Source organism: Triticum urartu, chromosome 2A (genome assembly GCF_056163025.1).
Source record: "Triticum urartu cultivar PI428250 chromosome 2A, HENAU_Tu73, whole genome shotgun sequence".
Lineage (NCBI taxonomy): Eukaryota > Viridiplantae > Streptophyta > Magnoliopsida > Poales > Poaceae > Triticum > Triticum urartu.
Window position 1 is genome coordinate 611,974,686 of NC_141874.1, and position 12,966 is coordinate 611,987,651.

Here is a 12,966-nt window from a genome sequence, read left to right on the forward strand (position 1 = left end):
GCCGGTCCCGACCATGCATACCTTGCGGGCATGGCAAAAGGAGGCGCCCATGGCGAAAAGTCCATGGCCAGGGCGGCACATAATAGATTGCCATAGAGGGGGAGTCACACTCACGGGAAGAGGAGGAGTCGGGTGGTCGCCGGAGATTGCTGCGTCCATCGGAGGCGCTGGGTGGTCCCGGGAGAAGAGGTGCGGACGGATCATGTTTGGGGAGAGAGATCTGGGATGCAAACGGGAAGGTCGGGGAGGAGGTGGAGATCGTGCCAGATGTTTTTTTCCCGCTATACTCGAATGTGGGTTGCGATCTTTTCTAGCGTGGGGTCGTACGAGGGGAGGTCGAACCAGGGATCGTATGGGGGGAGATCGAACCATTACGACGTTCGATTCTCCTTTAATAATAAAGATGAACCGATTCCGGCGGGTTGGTGGCTCGCCACGCGCGGCCACGTCTTCCCTTTCGCAAAATCACTCTGGCGAGACGCCGCCCAACCCCACGTGAGTCACACATGTCGCCGCCGGGCCGCGCACAAATCCACCGGCAGCATCCAGAGCCGCACCAGAGCTCGACCAGACGGGATCAGCGCGCGCCGAGCCGTGCTTACCTACCCTGTGAGGCGACGACCATGTCGTGTGCCGGTCAGGTTGCTTTCGACGGCTTGTTTCTTCCCGCGGACGACGCATCGGAGGACGCACGAGCAAGAGCAGAGATGGATCCATCGAGGACCCGGCGCTTTGGTAGAGCTGATTCGACGGGCATCGTCTAGTCCGCCAAGCCAGCGCGTACGTCAGAGATGGATCCATTATCGCCCTTCACACGTCGCTCTCGCGCGCACCATGTGGATCTCAGTTACCCCAAGTCCCCGACCAAAGCTTGGCCTGGCCTTGTGGGCGGTGACGATGAGCCGGCCGGCGCGGTAAATATCGGCGGTGCCGTACGTACTCACTTCGTATATCGGCAGCGGCCCGAGGCATGATTAGATATAGTGACAGGTGACAGGGACATGGCGCACTTCGCTGTTGCCTTTAAATAAGCTTGGTCTGATCCAGGGGAGTAGAAACGAAGAGGCAGGCGTCGCCTTTCTAGCTAAGCTTAGCTACCTTGAGGAAATGGCCGCGGCGATGGCAATGGTCATCATGCTGGCGGCGCTGGCGATCCTTGCGCCGTCGGCGAGAGGGCTCGACCGCGCCGAGTTCCCGCCCGGGTTCCTCTTCGGCGCCGCCACCTCTTCTTACCAGGTTAGTAACTGGTGGAGCTTGGCCGGCTTCACCGTCGTCGTCGTACTTCTCTCTGAGATGCCATTCGTTCCCAACGTGCTGTGATTTCCGGCATCCAGATCGAGGGCGCGTACCTGGAGGACGGCAAGGGCCTCAGCAACTGGGATGTTTTCACCCACACGCAGTGTAAAAGCATCTTCAGCCGTTCGATCCCTCAAGACGCATAAAAATCACTCCTTGAGTGTGAGCCGGCAATGCAATCGGCGCTGGAGCAGTTTCGCGCCCAGTCGTCGCCCCCAGCTCGCTCCCAGGCGTCGAAATTGGCCCATTTTTCAGTCACATTTCGGCGAATAAAGGGTCCATATGGGCGACAATAGGCCTATATTCGACGTGGTTCACCGTTGTTCGGCGTTCAATTATGCACATAAAATTCTTTTATCACATATTTCATCAAAAAATATTAAATACATTAACAAAATAGTACAACAACAAATAGTTCAATACAAATTATATAGTTCAACAAATAAAAACTCATATTTCATTACACGTCGCGTCCGGCGTCGCCCTTGAGCCTCCATAGATGCTCTATCAGATCTTGCTGCAGTTGATGATGCACCTATGGGTCTCGGATCTCCTGACGCATACTGAGATAGGCAGTCCAGGTTGCCGATAGCTGGTGATCAACTTCGGCTAGAGGACCCTGCCTGTAGTATGGTTCAGTGTCAAACACTGGGTCTTTTTGCTCGCTCTCGATGATCATGTTGTGCAAGATGACACAACAAGTCATAATCTCCCACATTTGATCTTTCAACCAGGTCTGAGCGGGGTACCGGACAACAGCAAATCGAGATTGGAGCACATCAAATGCCCGCTCGACATCCTTCCTGCAAGCCTCCTGAACCTTCGCAAACCAGGCGTTCTTGCCTCCTGACACAGGGTTTGAGATCATCTTCACAAATGTCGACCATCTCGGATAGATGCCATCAGCTAGATAGTACCCCTTGTTGTAGTGCCGCCCATTGATCTCGAAATTCACCGGAGAAGAATGACCTTCAACAAGCTTGGCAAAGACAGGAGAGCACTGCAGCACGTTGATGTCATTGTGAGTTCCTGGCATACCAAAGAAGGAGTGCCAAATCCAGAGGTCCTGTGTGGCCACCGCCTCAAGCACCATACTGCAACCGCCTTTGGCGCCTTTGTATATCCCCTGCCAAGCAAATGGGCAATTCTTCCATTTTCAATGCATGCCGTCGATGCTTCCAAGCATCCTAGGAAATCCTCTTGCTGCATTCTGTGCTAGGATCCGAGCAGTGTCTTCCGCATTGGGTGTTCTCAAGTATTGTGGTCCAAACACTGCCACCACTGCACGACAGAACTTGTAGAAACACTCTACGCTGGTGGACTCGGCCATGCGTCCATAGTCGTCGAGTGAATCACCGGGAGCTCCATATGCAAGCATCCTCATCGCTGTCGTGCACTTCTGGATGGAGGTGAATCCAAGAGCGTCGGTGCAATCCATCTTGCACTTGAAGTAGTTGTCAAACTCCCGGATGGAATTCACAATCCTGAGAAAGAGCTTTCGGCTCATCCGATAACGACCCCGAAATGTTTTCTCGTCGTGAAGTGGAGCATCGGCGAAGTAGTCAGAGTAGAGCATGCAATAACCTTCGAGACGATGCCGGTTCTTTGCTTTCACCCGCCTAGGCGCCAAGCCACCTCGCCGCGGCTTTTCATTGCTCGCCAGCAGCTGGGCGAGGGCGGCGAGCACCATGAGATGCTCTTCTTCCTGGACGTCGGCCTCGGCTTCCTCCTCCAGCAGCGGGGCGAGCGCTTCCTCGTTATCCAAGTCCATCGCCGAGGCAGGCAAGTCGCCGAACACCTTGCGCTCGGTGGGCGTGTACCCACCGCTAAACCGCGCCTCCGCGGTCGGAAACGGCGGCCGGAAACGCCCAGCTGCTGTTGGAGGGGCTGCCGCGGCGAAGCGCTGCTATTTTTCCAGCGGGGAATGGCTATCTAGCGGTGTAGGGCGGGCGGCGGCGCCGGGATATAGCTACTGGTGGCCGAGGGCGCGGAGGGTGGGAGGCGAGTCGGGGAAGAAAACCTTAACTTTTTTCCCTGACGGTGTGGGCCAGCCACGCTTTTCCCTTGCTCCGGAGCCCCTAACTGTTCCCCAGTGCGCCGGGTTCGGCCTGTGACCGCCAGGCGAAAAAAAAGGCCGAACCGACAATTTTTAGCGTCCTGGAGACGCGAATGGTGCGTTTTTTTCACGCCGGCATTAAAAAAGTGGTCTGAGGGAGCCTGTTGGGGCGCGGCTGGAAATGCTCTAAGCGATCATCTCCCCCATGGTTTTCTTCTTTCTTGCCTTTCTCCGATTCATCCCTGTTGCTTAGGACAAAGCTCAAACTGATGCTTACGCTCTCCGAAGCAGAAAGATATCAGATGGCGATAGCTCATAAGGCCGTAAATAACAATTCACTGATTAATTTACCATGTACGGTAATCATGAAGCTAGATTACTTCATTGCTGGCAAATTATCAGCAAGATAGAAACATAAGCCAGCCATGTCGTAGTACTGCTAGGGTCCGAAAATGTTAACCTTGAAAGATTCAGGTTTGAGTAGTGAGATCCCTAGGCCGGACATCGGAAAGATACGGAGGCCAGCACCCATTTCACTGTCACCGATGCAGGTGTGCCGGGCAAACACATCGCCTTTTCCTCGAGCTTATAGGATAACTTGGAAAGAAACGGCGTCGCTCTCTGGAGCATTTTCTTTTCTCTTCCAAGTGGGATTTGAATATATCACCTATTCAGTAGGCGTGCGTTCTTATGCGACAGCGATGCCACAACTGCAGCAACAGTCTGCGGATAATAGTGCGAGTGGCCATAGAATTGTTTGCGTTTTATCCGTGTTCTATATGGCAATTTCTGTCGTGCGGATCTGCATATATTCTGAAAGAATATCAGGTAACGCGTCATGTGATCCTCTATTTTAAAAGCTAGGCAAAGCTTCTTTGCTCTCAAAATGTTTTGGTTTGCTACAGCTAGGGAGATCAACGATGGGCGGAACGGGGACGTGGCGGACGACCATTACCACCGTTTCATGGTACAGAGTTGATTAGCCCAACAAGCAATCACAAGTAGTACTTGTCATGTGATTACGCATCTCTTAATTTACTGTGCTTGCCCATGCATGTAACCATTGACACTACCTTGTTGTTGAGCAGGAAGACGTGGAGATCATGCATGATCTGGGTGTCAAGTGTCAACTCCTACATATTCTCGATCTCATGGGCGAGACTCCTACCAAGTACGCATGCAAAGAAGAACCAGTACACAAATAGCACTAATGAGTTTTTGCGGTTTATTAGTGTTCAGGTTTTATTGCTTAGCTAACTAACTGTCGTTGAATTATCGTGTAATGCCCATGATGCGGCTATATCTCCCACGTGTCGAAGCACGACTTAGAGAAATAACCGCATTGTAAGCAATGTCGCAAGTGGGGTAATCTTCACACAACCCATGTACTGAATAAGAAAAGAGGTACATAGTTGGCTTACAATCGCCACGTCACACAATGCATAAACACTACTAGGGAAAACCTTATACATAGAATTTTAGCAGCAGCGCGGCACAAAAAGAAGTGCTACTGCTAATTAGCAGTAGCGCGGGTTTTTAAACCTCGCTACTACTAAGTTGATAGTAGTAGCGCGGGGTTTTAACCCTCGCTACTACTAAGCGGTCTCTACCGTGCCCCCCGACACATGCCATAGTAGTAGTGGGGGGTATAAACCCGCGCTACTACTAAGTTGATAGTAGTAGCGCGGTTTTATACCCCTCGCTACTAATAAGTACGAGGTAGGTGAAGTCGCCATATACTCAGCCGAATCCCCATCTCCTCTCCCAAATCCCTCCTCTCTTCCACCATTCTCTCCTCTCACTTTCCATACGCTCTCACATGGACCTCTTACCCATGCGCCCATCCATCTCCGTGGCGCCGAAAGAGGCCGCCGCCTCACGCCACCGGCGTCTAGGAGCTCGCCGGTCTTCCACCGACGTCTAGGAGGCCGCCGCCCCGTGCCACCACACTGGAGCACCTCACCATCGGTGACTAGCTCCGCTGCTCCCTACATCACCTTCCTCTCTTCCTCAGTTTTCCTTTCCTCTCTCTCCCTCTGGTTTGACTCACCCTACCATGTTCATGCCCGTGCAGGTCGTCGCCATGGACCACCCGGAGCTATCTGGCATGGTCAGGAAGAGGAGTCCCACGCCGCGGCCTAGCTCTGCCATAGAAACGGGCCCTCTCCAACAGCCACTGCTGGATCTGGTCTTCCGCTGTCCGTTCATGCCTCCTGCGACGCCAAACATCGCTAGATCGAACCACTGCTACCATTGACAACACGCACGGGATCGAGAATTTTTTTTTGTTTTTGAAAGTAATAGCAGTAGCGCGGGATATAAGACCCGCTACAGCTAATTAGTAGTAGCGTTGTTTGCAACACACGCTACAGCTAACCATGTATAGCAGTAGCGTGTGTCAACACGCGCTACTGCTACAAGTTAGCTGTGGCGCCGTATCAGTAGCGCGGGCACCCGCGCTACTGATACACCCAAAACCCGCGCTGCTGCTAGGCTTTTCCCTAGTAGTGAAATATAACATTACATTCATCCAGATACAATCAAGGTCCGACTACGGAACCAAAATAAAGACAACCCCAAATGCATAATGTCCCCGATCGACCCAACTGGGCTCCACTACTGATCGTCTGGAAAGGAAACGTAGTATCGTCCTGAGTCCTCATCGAACTCCCACTTGAGCTCAGTCGAATCTCCTGGGATGGTATCATCGGTCCCTGCATCTAGTTTTGAAGGAATCTGTGAGTCACGGGGACTCAGCAATCTCATACCCTCGCGATCAAGACTATTTAAGCTTATAGGTAAGGTAAAAGGTATGAGGTGGAGCTGTAGCAAGCACTAGCATATATGGTGGCTAACATACGCAAATGAGAGCGAGAAGAGAAGGCAAGGCACGGTCGAGAAACTATGATCAGGAAATGATCCTAGAACAACCTATGGTCAAGCATAACACGAGACTGTGTTCTCTTTCCGGACTCCGCCGAAAAGAGACCATCACGGCCATACACTCTGTTGATTCATTTTAATTAAGTTAAGTTTCAGGTTTTCTACAACCGGACATTAACAAATTCTCATCTGCCCATAACCGCGGGCACGGCTTTCGAAAGTTCAAAACCCTGCAGGGGTGTCCCAACTTAGCCCATCACAAGCTCTCACGGTCAATGAAGGATATTCCTTCTCCCAAGACAACCCGATCAGACTCGGAATCCCGGTTACAAAACATCTTGACAATGGTAAAACTAAACCAGCAAAGCCACCCGAATGTGCCGACAAATCCCAATAGGAGCTGCACATATCTCGTTCTCAGGGCACACCGGATGGGCAAGACGTCGGGTTGGCATAGACCCTTGTTGCCCAGGGGGCGCCGGACATCGCTCAGTTTGGACCAACACTTAGAAAAGCACTGATCCGGGGGGGGGTTAAAAATAAAGATGACCCTTGAGTCTGCGAAACCCAAGGAAAAAAAGGCTAGGTGGAAAATGGTAAAACCAAGGTTGGGCCTTGCTGGAGAAATTTTATTCAAGGCGAACTGTCAAGGGGTTCCAATTATAACCCAACCGTGTAAGGCACGCAAAATCAAGGAACATAACACCGGTATGACGGAAACTAGGGCGGCAAGAGTGGAACAAAACACCAGGCATAAGGCCGAGCCTTCCACCCTTTACCAAGTGTGTAGATGCATTAAAATAGACAAGATATAATAATGATATCCCAACAATAAACATGTTCCAACAAGGAACAAACTCCAATCTTCACCTGCAACTAGCAACGCTATAAGAGGGGCTGAGCAAGCGGTAACATAGCCAAACAACGGTTTGCTATGACAAGGTGGGTTAGAGGTTTGACATGGCAATATGGGAGGCATGATAAGCAAGTGGTAGGTATCGTAGCATAGGCATAGCAAAAGAGCGAGCATCTAGCAAGCAAAGATAGAAGTGATTTTGAGGGTATGGTCATCTTGCCTGCAAAGTTCTCCGAGTTGACTTTAGCTTGATCCTCGTAAGCGTACTCAATGGGTTCCTCGATCACGTACTCGTCTCCCGGCTCTACCCAAAGCAAGAACACAAGCAAAGGGAGACACAATCAACCACGGTGCAATGCGCAAACAACATGATGCAAGACATGGCATGATATGCGGGATGTGATATGCGATGCATATGCATGTTTTGGAAAGGAAAGACTGAAACTGGCCTCAACTTGGAAAACCAAGAGTGCCACTGGAATGATGAGTTGATTTCGGTCGAAATCGATATAAAGATCACCGGAATCAGATGCACGGTGTGCAAATGGCAAGCAAAACAAATATGGCACCGATCTGCGATAACATCACGAGGCCATCTAAATGCATCAAGAACAACAAGCTACTGCACTCTAACACAACACCAAAGTACATGGCAGGGATCCACTCAAGATTCTTGACAAAAGATGAACACTGAGCTATGGCTAATTCACTCAATAGCAGGTTCAAACAAGCATGGCAAAAGTGCAAAAGATAACAGGTTACAGACTTAGAGAAAATAACATGTCAGGAATTTAACATCAGGAAGCAATGTTTAGAACAAGATAACAACATGCTACAGGAACATATCATGGAAAAGCAAGGCATGGCATGAAGCTACTCAAAGCATACTACAAAAGTCCCTTACTGACCATAAGCCAAAAGGGATCAGAAAATACAGTGGCAACCATGTGAACATAGCAACTTTCGTTAACAGATTCAGACTTAACATAAAACTGGAACATCGCAAAATAGATTCACGTAGGCATGTTTACGAGCTCGATGCACTCGCCACAAGGCATTGCTTAACAAACTAAGCATACACCCAGCAAGTAGACATGGCATAGAAGCTAAACATGGCAAGAACAACCTCATGGCATGCACGGATCAACTACAACAATCTCGGCAAAATTGCTTAACACGTAACAATCTGCCAGGAACATTTCATAGCAAAAGTAGAGCTCGATTGAGTCATGATAGGGTGCTCCATAATTTCAAAAAAGACATGGATGGATAGAGCATAACCATATCTCAAAATGATCCTTACTGAACATGCTCAAAAGAGGCATGGATCACTCTGTAGCAACAAGAATACATGGTATAAAAATATTAACAGGGCAAAAACTTAGAAGATTTCTAAATCCCTGAAATTAGCAACAATACGAGAGCTACTTTGCATGCTTGTGCTAGTCACCACAAAGATCACAAAATACATGGCATACACCCCTGTAAAGATGGCATGGCATACTTCAAAACACATGTAGGGCTCAAGTTCATAGGAGGCACACCTTAAACATGCCAAAAATGACAAAAGTCCAATCTCTGATAAAAACTGAAACTAACATTACATAGCACTCTTGCAACAGCATTTAAGGCATCAATATGAACTCAAATGAACATGGTGCAATGGAATGAAATGAAGTACTCGTCGAGGCAAACAATTTGATATGCTACACGTCCAAAACGGAGCCACGGATGCAAAGTTATGGCATGATGAAAAATGCTAAAAATTACTGGGACTTAGGGCAAAAATTAGGTCAACCCTCGAGTTCCAGATCTAGATCAGGCACGGTCTCTGAGGTTCATCAGAGGGGGCTCGCCGGAGACGCGCTGGAGTGGACGGAGGTGGCCGGAATGGACGGGACCGGCCGGATCTGGGGTCTGGGCGGCGCGGCGGTGAGGAAGGGGACCGCGGGCGCGGTCGCCGGCGCGGGTGGAGACGGCGCGGGCTCGCCGGAGCTGCTGCGGCGGCGGGGCGACGCTCGGGCGGCGCAGTGAGCCGGGGAGGCGCGGGGGCGGCGTGGGCCTCGGGGGCCCGCCCTGGGCTCGGCGGGCCGGCGGTGGAGGGATGCGGCCGGGAGAATGGCGGCGTGCCACGTGGCGGCGGCGGGCGGACACGTCCGGCCGCGCGGAGGGGAGAGGGATCTAGGTTTTGATCCGAAATTTAGGGGGAGAGTCTCTATTTATAGGTAGAGGGGGCTAGGAGGCTCCAAATTGAGCACGGTTTGCGGCCACGCGATCATGATCGAACGGACGAGATGATGGAGGGGGTTTAGCTGGGTTTGGGGCCAATTTGGAGAGGTGTTGGGATGCAACACACACTAGGCCTTCTCGGTTCATCGGTTAACCATTGGAGTATCAAACGAAGTCCAAATGGCACGAAACTTGACAGGCGGTCTACTGGTAGTAAACCAAGGCCGTTTGACAAGTCTTGGTCCAATCCGAGAATGTTTAACACCCGCACACGAAAAGAGGTAAAAGGGAACACCGGAGGACATAGGAGCGCCGAAATGCAAAACGGACAATGGGGAAAAGCTCGGATGCATGAGACGAACACGTATGCAAATGCGATGCACATGATGACATGATATGAGATGCATGACAAATACAAAAGCAACACGGAGACAAAAACCCGACAACGAGGAAATATCATAACTTAGTGCCGAAAATGGCAAGAGTTGGAATACAAATATGGCAGGTTACATATGGGGCATTAACATCGTCCTCGTAGGAGGCTGGCTTGGAGGAGTTAATTCAGCTGCCATCGCTTTCTATGACCGCCTGATCGCTGCGCTCCTTGAGAAAGGTAGTCCCACACGCCACACATCTGCAGCAGATATTTTTCGAAACGGTGGCATAAGCTTTGCCTCATCTATTAATTAAGGAGAAGAATGAGTTTGTGTTACAGCGACGCCGTTACAACCAATGTTGTTACTCTCCCAAATTTAAATTCCTTAACTTCTTCACACCCGCTTTGACCCAAAGTTTGGCCTTCTCTTTAATTAAACGTAGAGTTTAATCTGCAGCAAATTCAACTCATGCTAGTGGTAATCTTCAACCAAGAGGAATCCTAAAACGCACGTTGTACTAATAATTGCCAAAAATGTCAAGCAGGGATAGAGCCGTTCGTGACGCTGCATCACTTCGATCTGCCGCATGATCTGGAGACCCGGTATGGCGGTTGGCTGGGTGCCGGAATGAGGTACCTGCATGCGACTTCTTTTTCTTGAGGGTCAAAAGTTGCCGCTTTATTTAACTTACGAAGTTCGGAATCTCATCCGACAAAACAGAAAGAACGAAGTCTGGGGGAGCCCCCAACCAAACCTTACAAAGTTCATCACCCACACCTACTCTAGCTAACTTATGCGCGGCAACATTTGCTGAACGTCGAACCCACGAAATCTTAAACTCATCAAAAGATCACAGCATCGTTTTGATCTCCTCCACTAATGGTCCTGTCACTTGATAGCTCCTTTGCTTGATTCTGCAGCATACGCACCACTCCTTTGGAGTCTAACTCCACATGGACTCTTTGCACATTTATATCACTCGCCACCTCGAGAGCTCGCCTGCAGGCCAGAAGTTCTGCTACCTCGGGATCAGCGATGCCGGAAAAAGATGACACACCCCCGCTCTGAACGCCCCCATATGGTCCCTAAGCACAGCACCTCCGCCTGCCTTGCTTCCCAATTTTGACGTTGCACCGTCTGAGTTAACCTTGGTCCACCCCTCGGCTAGCGGTTCCCATGGCTGTGGTGGCTGACGGGTCTGAATGTTGTTTGAAGTGGGATGTGCCAGCCTCCACTCCTCCATGTGCATCAACATAGTGGCCAATATTTCATGTGGTGCCTTGATCCTCTTTCCATCTTGCGCCTCGTTCCTGGCAAGCCAAAGGTCGTATAGCGGTTGCACCATCGCATGTCTCGCGTTGTCAGATGCTTCCGCTAGACACTGCAGTAGCCAGCGCGCTACTTCTCCCTGGGAGTCAAACTAGCATGGTGGGATCGCCACCATATCTCCCATCTCCGAGCGAAATAGCTGCCAAAACTGTATAGAGTGTTGACACGACCAAAACCGATGAATAATGGTTTCCTCATGACCACATACGGCGCAAAAGACTCCAGGCTTAGTCCTCCTCCTGTGTAGCTCCGACCCAACTGCCAATCCATTTGAAACCAGTCTCCATAGATGAATTTTGGCCTTCCCCGGTGCGTTGGTGTCCCATAGTGCCATATACCCCTTATGTTTGTTCACTGAGCTAGAAGACTCCGGCCGTCTAGAGCTCGTTCTCAACATGGCCATTCTCAAATGATATGTAGAACGTACCGAAAAAACTCCATTTTTCATGTGGTTCCACGCTTGATAGTCCTCAATGCCCACACCACCCACCACAATATGTAGGATGTCGTTTGCATCATCCGGGGAGAACATTTCGAAGACCCGGTCTCGGTTCCATGTTTTACCATCCGCCTCAAGGAGGTCAGCCACCCTTGTCACCCCTGGCATATAGATCTGACCAAGTGGCTTCATGGAACCGTTCCTCGGAATCCAGTTATTGTGATGTATATTAACATTGGAGCCGTCCCCAATTTGCCAAACTATCCCTTCTCTAAGGAGGTCTCTCCCGTGCAGAATACTCATGTAAGTGTATGAGGTTGTCAAAGGGCACGTCGCACTCAGGATGGAATCGTCTTTGAAGTAACGCGCCTTGAGCACTCTCGCCACCAAAGCCTCCAGGCATTGTAGCACTCGCCAGGCTTGTTTTGCTAGTAGGGCCTGGTTGAATGCCACCAGATCATGGAACCCCATACATCCATCCCGCTTGGAAGTGCACATTTTCTGCCAGGAGATCCAATGTACCTTTCGCTCACCGTCCTTTGCCCCCCACCAGAATTTCGAAGAGATAGAATTCAGATTCCGGCACGTTTTCTTTGTGAGGTAGAAACAACTCATGGTGAAAGTTGGTACTGATTGGAGACCAGACTTGATGAGAACCTCCCTTGCTTTCTTAGACAGACCCAAACCCTTCCATCCACTACATTTTACTTTCGAGCTCTCTGTGACATACTGAAATGTACCTTCTTTCGATCATCCAACCAGTGTTGGGAGACCGATGTACCGTTCACTTAGTGCTTCCGAGGACACACCCAACACCGACTTGAGCTCTTCTTTAGTGGTATCCTGACTGTGACGCCCCTGATTCAATCGTACACTAATCATACATGCAAACATGTATGATCAAGATCAGGGACTCGCGGGAAGATATCACAACACAACTCTACAAATAAAATAAGTCATACAAGCATCATATTACAAGCCAGGGGCCTCGAGGGCTCGAATACAAGAGCTCGATCATAGACGAGTCAGCGGAAGCAACAAATCTGAGTACAGACATAAGTTAAACAAGTTTGCCTTAAGAAGGCTAGCACAAAATGGGATACATATCGAAAGAGGTGCATGCCTCCTTCCTGGGATCCTCCTAAACTACTCCTGGTCATCGGCAGCGGCCTGCATGTAGTAGTAGGCACCTCCCGAGTAGTAGCAGTCGTCATCGACAGTGGCGTCTGGCTCCTGGACTCCATCGTCTGGTCACAGTAATTGGGTATAGAAAGGGGGAAAAGGGGGAGCAAAGCAACCGTGAGTACTCATCCAAAGTACTCGCAAGCAAGGAGCTACACTACATATGCATGCATTGGTATTAAATGGAAAAGGGATAACATATGTGTACTGAACTGTAGAATGCCAGAATAAGAGGGGGATAGCTAGTCCTGTCGAAGACTACGTTTCTGGCCGCCTCCATCTTGCAGCATGTAGAAGAGATTAGATGGTAAGTTCACCA

The 12,966-nt window shown here is 50.2% G+C and overlaps 1 pseudogene; it reads left to right on the forward strand.

The window, feature by feature from the left end:
• Window positions 1-1,107: 1,107 nt before the first annotated feature.
• LOC125533780 (beta-glucosidase 16-like) overlaps window positions 1,108-12,966 on the forward strand; it is a 73,911-nt pseudogene continuing 62,052 nt past the window's right edge.